General features: G+C 44.1%; 1 protein-coding gene across 3 annotated transcripts in view; it reads right to left on the reverse strand.

The window, feature by feature from the left end:
• rbfox3a (RNA binding fox-1 homolog 3a) overlaps window positions 1-12,601 on the reverse strand; it is a 585,838-nt gene that overhangs the window by 496,098 nt on the left and 77,139 nt on the right. The gene's annotated exons all lie outside the window — the stretch shown is intronic.

Consider the following 12,601-nt stretch of genomic DNA (forward strand, 5'->3'; position numbering starts at 1 on the left):
TCTATTTGAGTCCCAGAACAGAGCGGGCTTCAGGTCCCTTCCTAATTGGCTGACGGTGTCGGACCTCGCAAATGACTACAGATATATAATATGAGCTATGATATGACATGAGATATATGCTTTTTGATTGTAAATATAACAAATCGTTAAATATTTACAATTGTTGGCCCCGACCTTTTTCACAGCAGAACGTGTAGAAATAATCACTTTTAACACACCCCACACCAGAAGATAATTGGTCAGGATAATCTTTCTGAGCCACAGTAATCAGGTATTTGCTGACGTAGCACTTGCACAGACAAGGACACTCAAATTAGGCCTTATTATCGCTATGTGTGCACTCCCCAAGTACCATGCATGGAATAATTGTAGAGAAACATGAGAATAAAGTGTTGCATTTTACACCAGCATTCTATATTACAATGGTGCATCGATTTACTAGTTTAATTCATTCCATGACCACACTCTAAACTAGGGTTGGGCATCGAGAACCGCTTCTCCCGGAATCGTTCAAATAAAAAATATTTGGTTCCCAGTTTCGATGCCTACAGTCCGCCGACCCCCAAATAAGAAAGTGGCGAAAACCAACGAAGAAGAACGCGCACCAAGCCGTGGTTGTGCCCAACAGCAGTGGTGAACAAAAGCGTTAACTATGTTAAAATAAATGACCAGTCACCTCAGTGCAACACTTGTATTAAGATTATCCTGTGCAAAGGGGGCTTTCACGATGTGGAGAACGCTGACGTGCTCCCTGCCGCTCTGAGCCTCAAGGCTTCTTTATACTCGCGTGGACGACGACCACCCTGACATCACTGCGGCTGTCCCGCGCGTAGTTTGCGTTTATACTCGAGCGCAACCCACGCGCCCAGTTTTGAAAATATACTGCAGTTCACCTCCAAGTCGGGGGTGCCGCTACAGCTGGTATTGGCTAGGACACCACAGGGTGGAGTTTCCTCCTTTTGCCTTTTGCCCATTTCCGGGAGCCGTTTTTACTTTCCTTTCAGTAACAAGGAACAAAGCAACAACAATGGCGACCGTGGAACTGTCTCTGCTAGAACAAATGGACCTAGATGACCAGAAGATACGTTGAATTATGCTGCAAAATCGATCGAGAAGGCGGCGGCGTAGATGGTTTGTAGAACCAAGTGGCATGCTGAGTACGTCATCACAGCATGTGACTAAAACAGACCAATCACGAGAGATGATCTATGCGGCGTTCTACGCACAGCAACAATTTTTGCCGTGTGTACGTCAAGCTACGCAGAGGGGCCGCGCAGGCCAATTCGTCGGTCACGTGATGCAATGCGGGCGTTGTCGGCCGCGCGAGCGCAGGAGTATAAGGAGGCCGACACTGTGCGAAGCTTCAGTCAAGTCAATTGGGTGAGTGAAACAAAATACGTCTATGCCAACATTGAGGCAGCTAACAAGTTAAACGGTGGGTTGCAGTCTTGCACTGATGGCTTTTAGCATTTATTTTAGTATTCAAACCAACATAAGAGCTGTTGACAGCCACGAAAAGAAAACAGAAATTACTTTACCATACTGGAAGGAAGGAAAGAAAGAAGAAACAGTCTCATGACAAGCTTAACATTGAGCTAAAACGTCACCAAAGGTCAAACTAGCATCTTTTCATCACAACGAATTGGGACTAAATTCACAAAAATGTTGTCTCACAGTATCACAAACACTAACCTTGTGCCTTATAAGTGGGTAGGTAAAGGAATCAACGTTTTATAGCATTTGGTTCCATTACTTTCATTTTCAAAATTCACCGGTGTCGTGTGAAGTTACTTTTCGTGCCAAAATGCTGAGTTCCGGAATTGCTCAAATTCAAACGATGTCCAACCCTACTCTTAACTCAAAACAGTTGTATCAAATCATCTTTCATTATTGAAATGAACAGAAAAGCCATTTATCTCTTCCGGTATCCCAAAACACACCAATAAAAATGTAAGGTGTAAGAAAAATAGAACTTTACAGTCTTAAACTGTAAAATACAGTGATCTAAGACATAATGTAAAAACTGAAACAATTTGTGTATCATTACAGCATAATTCAATGGGCATTGAGATTATGCTATGTGTGCTCCTTGGCCACCAGGAGGCAGTATAACACATACAAACATACTACACGGGAGTGGGGGTTGGGGGGTGTGTGTATGGGGGGTGAGATCCCCTCTATGGACTCTGGAACCATAGTCCTGAAAGTGGTTGGACTCATCTTCGTGTTGGCGTTACTTCTGAGTTGTTCTTATATATATTTTTTTTAATGATTTTTGCCTTTATACACCACCACAATGGCTTGGACATGCTTTATTTAGCATTGGCAGAGTAGTGGCAAATGCTGCTGCCTTTCACGCAGACAGCGCAGATTCGATACCCAGTCGAGACCCAGCCACAGCAGGTTCCAACCACAGATTTAAAAAAAAAAAAAAAAAAAAAAAAAAAACAACGGTGGGTTGTTTCAAGATGGGCAGCTGACAAAAATTGTGCCAAACAAAATATGTGAGTGACTTGCTGTGGCGACCTCTGATGGGACAAGCTGAAAGTCGCAACAACTACGATGATCAGCCTTATTTGAGGTACCACAAAAATATGCCACTTACTATTTATGAATTACAGTCATTTCAAGCAGAGGAGAACCTCCATTTTCATTTGACAATTGTAAACATAATATATTTAACGCTCTCTGTAAATGTAATAAATAAATTGTAAAAAGTGTACTGTTTCTCCATCACCAAATACAGTTTTGTGTCCGTCTGTGTCAATGGGGATGTGTTTGTAAAACTTTTAAAAACTTTTTTTCCCCCCATATTTACCAGATTATTATTATTATTATTATTATTATACAATTTAAAATCTGTTCAACCAAAGCGTAGGCCTCTAGGTCTGAACTGTCTTTATATTTTAAAACCGTTTAACACATTACATCAGCAGCAAATTGGGGACAAACTGACTCATGTTTGTTGGAATTCCTACATTGCCAGACTAAGCAACATGCATATGCATGCCCAAATGCGAGCGCATGCGCACGCACACACACGCACAGTCGTAATAATATTTGGCTATTTTGGTTGATTGTCTTTGATGTGAGCTTCCAGTCCCTGCATGGTGCATCGTCTGCCTGCAGCTTGCCAGCTTCAAAAGCTGAGCTGACCTAATTTCCTCGTCCTCCTGCTGAGTCTTACATACTGCAGATGGTCGGACACAGGGAGCTGATCATCACGTTTGCAACAACACATTTTGTTCTAGTCACCTTCGCTCTCTGACCGCCTGAAAGGCAGCTGGTGTCAGTATGTGTGAGTTGTTCACACAGGTCATGGTTTCATCTCTGGCAAGAGTTGTCCACATTTTCCCGCTTTCTGGCCTTCACAGTATTCTAAAAGTCATCGTTAATTGACTGCTTGAAACTCTGCGGGATGTTGACGTTTCCTTCATATGGTTCATACAGGGTTTTCCCGACCAATGTTAGACTGACTGACTGTTTGTAGATGTTTTTGAATAATTAAAATATGAAATCAATTACATGGTTGTATTTTCCTCATGATTCATTGAACTCCAAAATATATTTCGAGTATTTAATAGTTTATAAAGGTTAAGGGATAAAAACAAAAAGGCAAGCTTGCAGGACTAAATGTTTTGGTACTTCCTTGATATTTCACCTTTCTACATTCAAGTTATTTGATCTTTGTAGACTGACACATTCACTCATGTTGCATGATTAATCTAAGATTTTGGCCTCACTGCCCTGTCTGTCAGAAAACAATATTACGTGGCTCACCATATAGTTTGCATGTCTACCCGGTTAAACCATAATCTGTAGTACAGTCACGCATAGCGGATGTCTACTTTGGACACACGAATTAAGTTCTGATTGCAGAGATGGAAATGAAGTTATGGAAACACAAATGCTGACACTTACAAGTGGTTCGTATATGCATTGAATTCATACTTTAATAGAAAGTGTTTCATATCGATATTCATCTGTTTCCTACCCCATTAAATCATTGTTGATATTTTTGTGTGAAATCAAGTTGATCAGTGTCTTCACATCGATGAATATCATTAAGTATTCATTATAACAAAGGTAATCTGCGTACATTTATTTCACAAGTGTGTATAAAACTGGTGGCCCTTCCCATTCATCAGTACCCAAAAAGTAGCTCTAAGTTTCAAAAAGGTTGGTGAACCTTGCTTTAAATGTAATTTACAGTTTACCTCCCACCATACCCATGACAGACAACTCATTACATTAGTGTTATTATTATCTTGGTGTGGTCAGTTGTTTTTAAACATTACTATTATTAGAATCAGAATCACCTTTATTGGCCAAGCATGTTAAAACACACTAGATATTTTTCTTTGGTAGGTACTGCCACTGTGGACAGCAAAAAAATTTAAAAAAAAGCCACTATAACAATAACATGGGTTTGGTTAAGACAGCACAGGTTTTCCATTCCAAAGTGGCAGTCAGACTTGATGCTAATATGGCAACTTTATCCATCCATCAATCCATTTTCCATAAAGCTCATCCTCACTAGGGTTGCGGACGTGCTGCAGCGTATCCCAGCTGACTCTGGGCAAGAGGTGGGGTACACTCTAAACTGGTCGCCATTATCTAATTATAATGTTTAAAAAAAAATACAATGTATTTATGAGTTTACAGTGTCTCATAGTAAAATACTTTATTCACTTGATTATACAAAATGGCCAGCTGCAGTATTCTATACACACACACACACATATGTATATATATATATATATATATATATATATATATATATATATATATATATATAAAATTATTCTGTTCAGGAGATAAATTTATAATTGGTGGGTCTTACAATCTCAACAAAACAAATAGGGCACTTCACTATTGCCTGTCAAAAGTTGACACTACTGTAAGGCCAGTGGTTTGGAGGTCACAGCACTTTACACACACAAGCCATTCAATTGTGTGCGCCCCAGCGGGTAAGCAGACAAGCATTGGCTGTGGGTGTGTGTATGCAAGTGAAACGGTTACATACAGACCATATCAACTCCATCCTTGGAGACATTATCGCCCTGCCTTTTCCACAAGCTGTGCAGCAAGCCTCGATGCACATGGTGAGAAAATGATTGAGAGGGATACTGAGAGACAGGCAACACATAGTTTTGCTAGTATTTCTTTGATCATCTCCAAAAATGTCAAGCAAGCCTGAACAGAATAAGCAGCATAGAAAATAGATGGATATATAATTTCTTGGAAATGACATCCAACCATTTTATAAACCCCTTATCCTCATTTGCAACCGTTACTGTCATATGTGTGTGTGTGTTCCGGGTTTTGTCTTCCCCCCTGTTTCACACACACCTGCTCCTGTGAGCATCTTCATCACCTGTGCCTCGTTCACCCTAATTACCCCTTGTATATAACCTCGTGTCTCATTTCCTCTCGTTGCCAGTTCGTTGTACCTTGTCGTCGCGTTCCAGCATTCCTTGTTTCCACGTCATAGATTCACAGTAAGACTTGACCCTGTTCCGATTATCGACCTTGTCTCTTTGCCTCATGTTTTTGGATACTGTTGCCTCTCTTGGATTGCCTGCCTGTGTACCGACCTATGCCCGTCTATTAAACCTCTCTTTTTGGAAACTGTCAATTTGTTTTGGAGTCGTGCATTTTTGGGTCCTATCCTCTGTTCCGTTCATGACAGAACGAACTGGCCAGAACATGGACCCAGCAGACTCAGACCCGGTGCGCAAAGCCCTTCAAGCGCAGGGTCAACGCCTCGCGAAGCAGGATGAGCAGATTGCCGCCCTCCACCTTCATCTAGAGGGACTGTCAAGGAATCAGGACAATATGATGAGGCAGGTGGCCTCGCAGTTTGAACTTCTTTTGAAATTTTTTCAAGAGAAGGAACCAGTGGGCACCACACCCAGTACTGCCACGGAATTTCCGTGTGAAGTAGTCACCATGCAGCCACCTGCCACCTCCGCTGCTGCTGTCTGCCCACAGCTCTCTCGACTGGAGAGGTTCTCTGGAGAATCTGGGAACATTAAGCCGTTCATCACGCAGTGTGAACTCCACTTTGAACTGCAGGCAGCCGCCTTCCCCACCGAGCGGGCAAAGATCGCATTCGTCATTTCCCACCTGACTGGTCGTGCGGAGGCGTGGGCTACTGCTGAATGGAGCCGCAATTCCGCCGCGTGTCATTCATGGGCTTTTTTCGTCAAGACTATGGAGCAAATTTTTCAATTTTCCACTCCTGATCGTGAGGCAGCTCGCTCCCTTGTCACCTTACAACAAGGCAAGCGCAGGGTGTCAGATTACGCGATTGAGTTTCGCATTCTAGCAGCTGAGACTCATTGGAATAATCGGGCGCTACTCGATGCCTTTTTTCAAGGACTATCCCCCGCCGTCAAGGATCATTTAGTCCCGCTAGACCTGCCAACTGACTTGGACACTCTCATCGCTCTCGCCCTCAAGATCGACAGAAGGCTTTTGGATCGCGAGCTGGATGGAGATCGGCGGAGGGATGCATCACCGCGCACTTGGAGGACGAGCCTCGGTGACAAGCCAAACCAAGGCAGATTCCCTGCTGCCAGTCTCAATCCACTGGCTAGCGTCACCACGGATGAGCCCATGCAACTGGGCAGGTTCCGTCTCTCCCCTGAGGAACGTCAACGCCGGCTGAGGGAAGGGCGGTGCTCACGGAATGACCCAACTGCGGTCAGTTGGGTCATTCCGTGAGCAACTGTCACGTCAAAGTTGCCGGTGCCGGTAGCCAGGGCACGGGAGAGGTGAGTCTGAATTTCATTAAGGAAGACCCTACACGGGTTCTTCCTAAAGTGACACTATGCTCTCCTGATCAAGAAATTCATACACCTGTTTTAATTGACTCTGGTTCTGATGCAAACTTACTCAACTCCATCCTTGTTAGACGTATGCACCTTAGAACCTTTGGAATAAAACGCCACCGCAACACCTATGCTGCAGACGGCAGTTTTATGGGCAAGATCACTCACCGCACCCAAACACTCACATTGACATTCCCTGATTCTCACTCGGAACGTATTAGTTTTCATGTTTTTGACGCCATAAATCATGACGTTATCTTAGGGAACCCATGGTTGAAATTACATAACCCCCACATTGACTGGTCCTCTGGGCAGGTTATGTCATGGGGCAGCAATTGCGCCCGGAACTGTTTCAAGCCGCCACGTGATGTTCAGGGTCATGTTTCTAAGGACACTCCACAGACCCCATCTGCGGATCCTGATTTATCTCAAGTGCCCACCTGTTATCAGGATATTAAAGATGTTTTTTCCAAGTCCAAGGCCAAATCCCTTCCACCCCACAGACCTTATGACTGTGCTATTGACTTGCTGCCTGGAACCTCACCCCCACGAGGGAGGTTGTTCTCTCTTTCAGGGCCGGAACACAAGGCCATGAAGGAATACGTAGAAGAATCACTGGCAGCCGGGATCATTCGCCAATCTTCATCCCCTGCGGGAGCAGGATTTTTCTTCGTGGACAAGAAAGACAAGACCCTGCGACCCTGTATCGATTACCGGGGTCTCAATGAGATCACGGTAAAAAACAGGTACCCTCTTCCTCTCATCTCCACCGCCTTTGAGTTCCTGGAGGGAGCCAAGATTTTCACAAAACTGGACTTAAGAAATGCATATCATCTAGTCAGGATAAGGGAGGGGGATGAATGGAAAACAGCATTCAACACACCAACAGGACATTATGAATATTTGGTAATGCCTTTTGGGCTTACTAACGCTCCAGCTGTTTTCCAGAACCTTGTCAACGATGTCCTGCGCGACATGTTGAATGTTTATGTTTTTGTTTATTTAGATGATATTCTGATATTCTCCCCGGATGAGGAGACTCACATTATTCATGTCCGCTCTGTTTTGCAGCAGTTACTGCAGAATCAACTCTATGTCAAGGCTGAGAAATGTGAGTTCCACCAGGCGTCCGTTTCTTTTCTGGGTTTCGTCCTGGCTCAAGGTGAAGTCAAGATGGACCCTTGCAAAGTCAATGCCGTTATTAATTGGCCTACTCCCACGTCACGCAAAGATGTACAAAGGTTCTTAGGGTTCGCAAACTTCTACAGGAAATTCATCAGGAATTTCAGTTCTATAGCCTCTCCTTTGCATGATCTTACCTCGCCACACAAACCTTTTGTATGGAACCCGCTTTGTCATGCAGCTTTTCAAAAACTTAAGTCGAGCTTTACCTCCGCTCCCATCCTTACTTTGCCAGATCTTAAACAGCAGTTTGTGGTAGAAGTTGATGCGTCTGATGCCGGAATAGGAGCAGTGCTCTCCCAGAAGTCTCTCAAGGATGAGAAGTTACATCCTTGTGCGTTTCTCTCCAAAAAATTGACCCCAGCTGAAAAAAATTATGACATTGGCGACCGTGAACTGTTGGCAGTCAAGGTGGCTTTGATGGAGTGGAGGCACTGGCTAGAGGGGGCACATACTCCGTTTTTAGTATGGACAGATCACAAGAACCTTGAATATATTAAAACTGCCAAAAGATTAAATGCGAGGCAGGCTAGATGGGCTCTTTTCTTCTCTAGATTTAATTTTACGTTATCATACCGACCGGGTTCTAAAAATGGTAAGCCAGATGCTTTGTCACGCATTTTCTCCGAGGAGAGTTCTTTGTCAGACCCTAAGACTATTTTGCCTAAGTCATGCTTCATTTCCGCTTTTGTTTGGGACATTGAGACTGCGGTTGAAGGGGCTCTGAAAGACACTCCTAGCCCTGAAGATTGCCCCGAGAACAGGCTTTATGTGGTTCCGACCTTAAGGGGAAAAGTCATCCACTGGGCTCACACGAACCGAACGGTATGTCACCCAGGCATTGCCAAGACGCTATCGGTGGTCGAACAGCGCTTTTGGTGGCCTAATGTTAGGAGGGATGTTAGCGATTACGTCAATGCTTGCCAGGTATGTGCTGCTAACAAGGCCTCTCATCAACGTCCTTCTGGGGAGTTGCGACCCCTGCCAATACCACAACGTCCTTGGTCAGACATTTCCGTAGACTTTGTTACAGGATTACCGGCCTCTAAAGGCAATACCACCATTCTTACAGTTGTTGACAGGTTCTCTAAGATGGCGCACTTCATTGCACTTCCAAAACTCCCCTCAGCTAAAGACACTGCCGAGCTAATGATTAATCAGGTTTTTAAGTTCCATGGTTTCCCCAAGAATGTGGTGTCTGATAGGGGTCCCCAATTCATTTCGCAATTTTGGAAGGAGTTTTGTAAACTCATAGGTGCTACCGTCAGTCTGTCATCCGGGTTTCATCCTGAAACCAACGGCCAAACCGAGAGGCTGAACCAGGACCTGGAGACGGGGCTCCGATGTCTCGCTTCACAGGAGCCGCGATCCTGGTCTCAGAAACTGGTTTGGGTCGAATTCTCCCACAATTCCCTCCCCTCTGCATCCACTGGTCTATCGCCTTTTCACGTTGTGCATGGTTACCAACCATCTCTGTTTCCTGCCATAGCCCCAGAATCCACAGTTCCAGCGGCATTAACCTTGGTGAGACGCTGCAGGAGGACCTGGGAGCGAGCCCGCCAGATGCTGCTGCGCCAGGGACGGTCCTACAAAGCCGCTGCTGACCGTCGGAGGACACCGGCCCCGAACTACAAAGTGGGTCAGCGAGTTTGGCTTTCGACCAAACATATTCCACTCCGGGTGGAGTCCAAGAAGCTCGCTCCCAGGTTCGTTGGGCCCTTCCCCATCACAAAAATAATCAACCCTGTCACCGTGAAGCTGAGGCTCCCAAGGTCTATGCGGGTCCACCCTACTTTTCACGTCAGCCTACTCAAGCCAGCCCGGGAGTCCCCTCTGGTCCCGCCTTCCAGGCCCCCTCCTCCCCCCCGGTTTGTGGATGGGGGCCCTGTCTTCTCTGTGAAGCGGCTGTTGTCATCTCGTCGGAGGGGCAGGGGGTTTCAATATCTGGTGGACTGGGAGGGCTATGGGCCTGAGGAGCGTTCCTGGGTACCGTCTGCGTTTATCGTGGATGATTCGCTCATTCGGGACTTCCACGTTGCGCATCCAGGGGCCCCAGGGCCGTCTGGGGCCGGCCGTTAAGGGGGGGGGTACTGTCATATGTGTGTGTGTGTTCCGGGTTTTGTCTTCCCCCCTGTTTCACACACACCTGCTCCTGTGAGCATCTTCATCACCTGTGCCTCGTTCACCCTAATTACCCCTTGTATATAACCTCGTGTCTCATTTCCTCTCGTTGCCAGTTCGTTGTACCTTGTCGTCGCGTTCCAGCATTCCTTGTTTCCACGTCATAGATTCACAGTAAGACTTGACCCTGTTCCGATTATCGACCTTGTCTCTTTGCCTCATGTTTTTGGATACTGTTGCCTCTCTTGGATTGCCTGCCTGTGTACCGACCTATGCCCGTCTATTAAACCTCTCTTTTTGGAAACTGTCAATTTGTTTTGGAGTCGTGCATTTTTGGGTCCTATCCTCTGTTCCGTTCATGACAGTTACCCATTACAACCATTCACATTTAGATTCAAACTTGTGGGCAATTTAGTCTTCATTAACATGAATGTTTTTGGGATGTGGGAGGAAGCCAGAGTATCCAGAGAAAACCAACACAAGCACAAACGGAATGAGCAAAGATTCAAACCCACAATCTCAACTGTGATTTGTGATGTTAACCACTACCCACAGTGCAGCCACTTTCAGATAAACAGTAAATTGTAACTCATATTACAGTGCATTTTACATTTTATATGTAACTTGCCCAAGAATGATGTACAATGATGATGACAATGTATCAATGTTAAGTTGTTCAACAGAACAAACAGTTTGTAACAAAATACTGCCACCCACTGCTCAACCATTATTTCAATATAAAACTGGGCCCAAGATTTGAGTACTGTTATAGACATACTGTAACGGTGAAGTAATAAAATGGACCGACTGTATGGTATTCAAAAGCAGACACTTTGTGTTGTTTTTGTTTTTGTTTTCCCTCATGGTGGACTACAAATACATTTAACCCTCAAACGAACAACATCAATGAGACCCAACTTAAGAGAACCGCCGAACTGTCTGTTTTTGAATGTGTGTATGGTGTGTGCGTGTGTGTTTATGGCTCAGATCTATCTGACTCTGGCATAGCGTTATGAATGTTAAGCGGAACAGTGAGGAATGGCGGAATCCAGGCCTGGTGATTAATGTTGACACGGTAAGAAGAGGCCACCCTGTTGACATCCATTATTGCTCGCCGCTTAACAAGGCCAGCACTGCAGATACACCCACATGACCGGGGCCAGGATTGTACACACACGCGCGGATTACAGCATTACTGTATGCTCCCAAGAGTAACTCAGAGTGAATGTCAGACTTGTGTGATTTACACTCTCACCTGAAATACTGAGGTACATGTGATGGCCCTAGGCTCTCGACTGTGCTGCTACTGCCTCCATAAAATAAATATGGGGTATGGTTTGGTTATCGCTTATATGATATCTTAACTACACCAACATCTATAGCAAAATCGTCCAGTTACATGCACGGAGATCCTCCGGCCAAAACAGTAAACTGAATATTTATTTTAGTCTTGCACTTTTATTGTTACCGCAACAATATTGCTTAAATATGAGTTTTTGTTTCACCATCTTCGAGGGGCAGTCAAAAAGTAATGAGCCCAATTTTCCTCTAGTTTGATTTGTTGCAATAAATAAAAATAGACAAATAAAGCCTAAAACGTGGAGATTTCATCACTAGTTTTCAATATAATCTCCCTTTTTCTCAACACCTACTGTTCACCTATGTCAGCCTTGTAAAATTTAGTAGGTTGCGCTTTTTTTTTTTTTAACAGCTTGCGTAACTTATTCGTCATCAGAAAGGTGCTGACCCCTAACTTCTTTTAAAAAGGTCCAAAAAAAGTTATAATTTGATAGTGCCAGATCAGGTGAGTATGGGGGATGGGTTCCGGTTGTCCAGCCAAAGGAACTGATGATTTCACGAGCTCCTTTGCAGATCATGGAGGTCACTCAAAGCAGGCTCTTGTTCTTAGCCTTTGAGCCTGGACACCCACTTTTTGACTGTGCTGTAGCCTTTTGCAGCTTCCCCATACACATCTTGCAACCTTTTGAAAAAGTTTAGTGGTGGTTGCCCTTTCAAAGCAAGAAATTCAATTACAGCTCTCTGCTTCTGACGAGCATCCAACAATTATGTCATTTCCAAAATTGCTGACTGAGATGACAGGCTTAAACTTTTTTTTGTTTTTAATAAACTTCCAAACAAGTGTCTAAAAACTGAACATTTATCCAAATGTTACAATTATTAGTAGGTTAAATTAAATTAGTCATTACTTTTTGACTGCCCATATAATATTTTTAGTACACAGTCCTCTCAGTGATCGGTAAAAGCAGTAAGAAAATTTATAAAAGTTGCTCACACAAAACAAATTTAATGAGACAACCTTTAATCTCAACTACCTCAAGCAATTTAAATGAGCAGGGATATTAATGTTTATTTGTACGTTTACCCCTCGAAATTTAGTTAAAGCCAAGTTAAAGACTGCCAAGTCATATACTTGTATATACTACTACAGCTATTCTGGGCTG

Source organism: Phyllopteryx taeniolatus, chromosome 19 (assembly GCF_024500385.1).
Source record: "Phyllopteryx taeniolatus isolate TA_2022b chromosome 19, UOR_Ptae_1.2, whole genome shotgun sequence".
In the NCBI taxonomy this organism is placed as follows: Eukaryota; Metazoa; Chordata; class Actinopteri; order Syngnathiformes; family Syngnathidae; genus Phyllopteryx; species Phyllopteryx taeniolatus.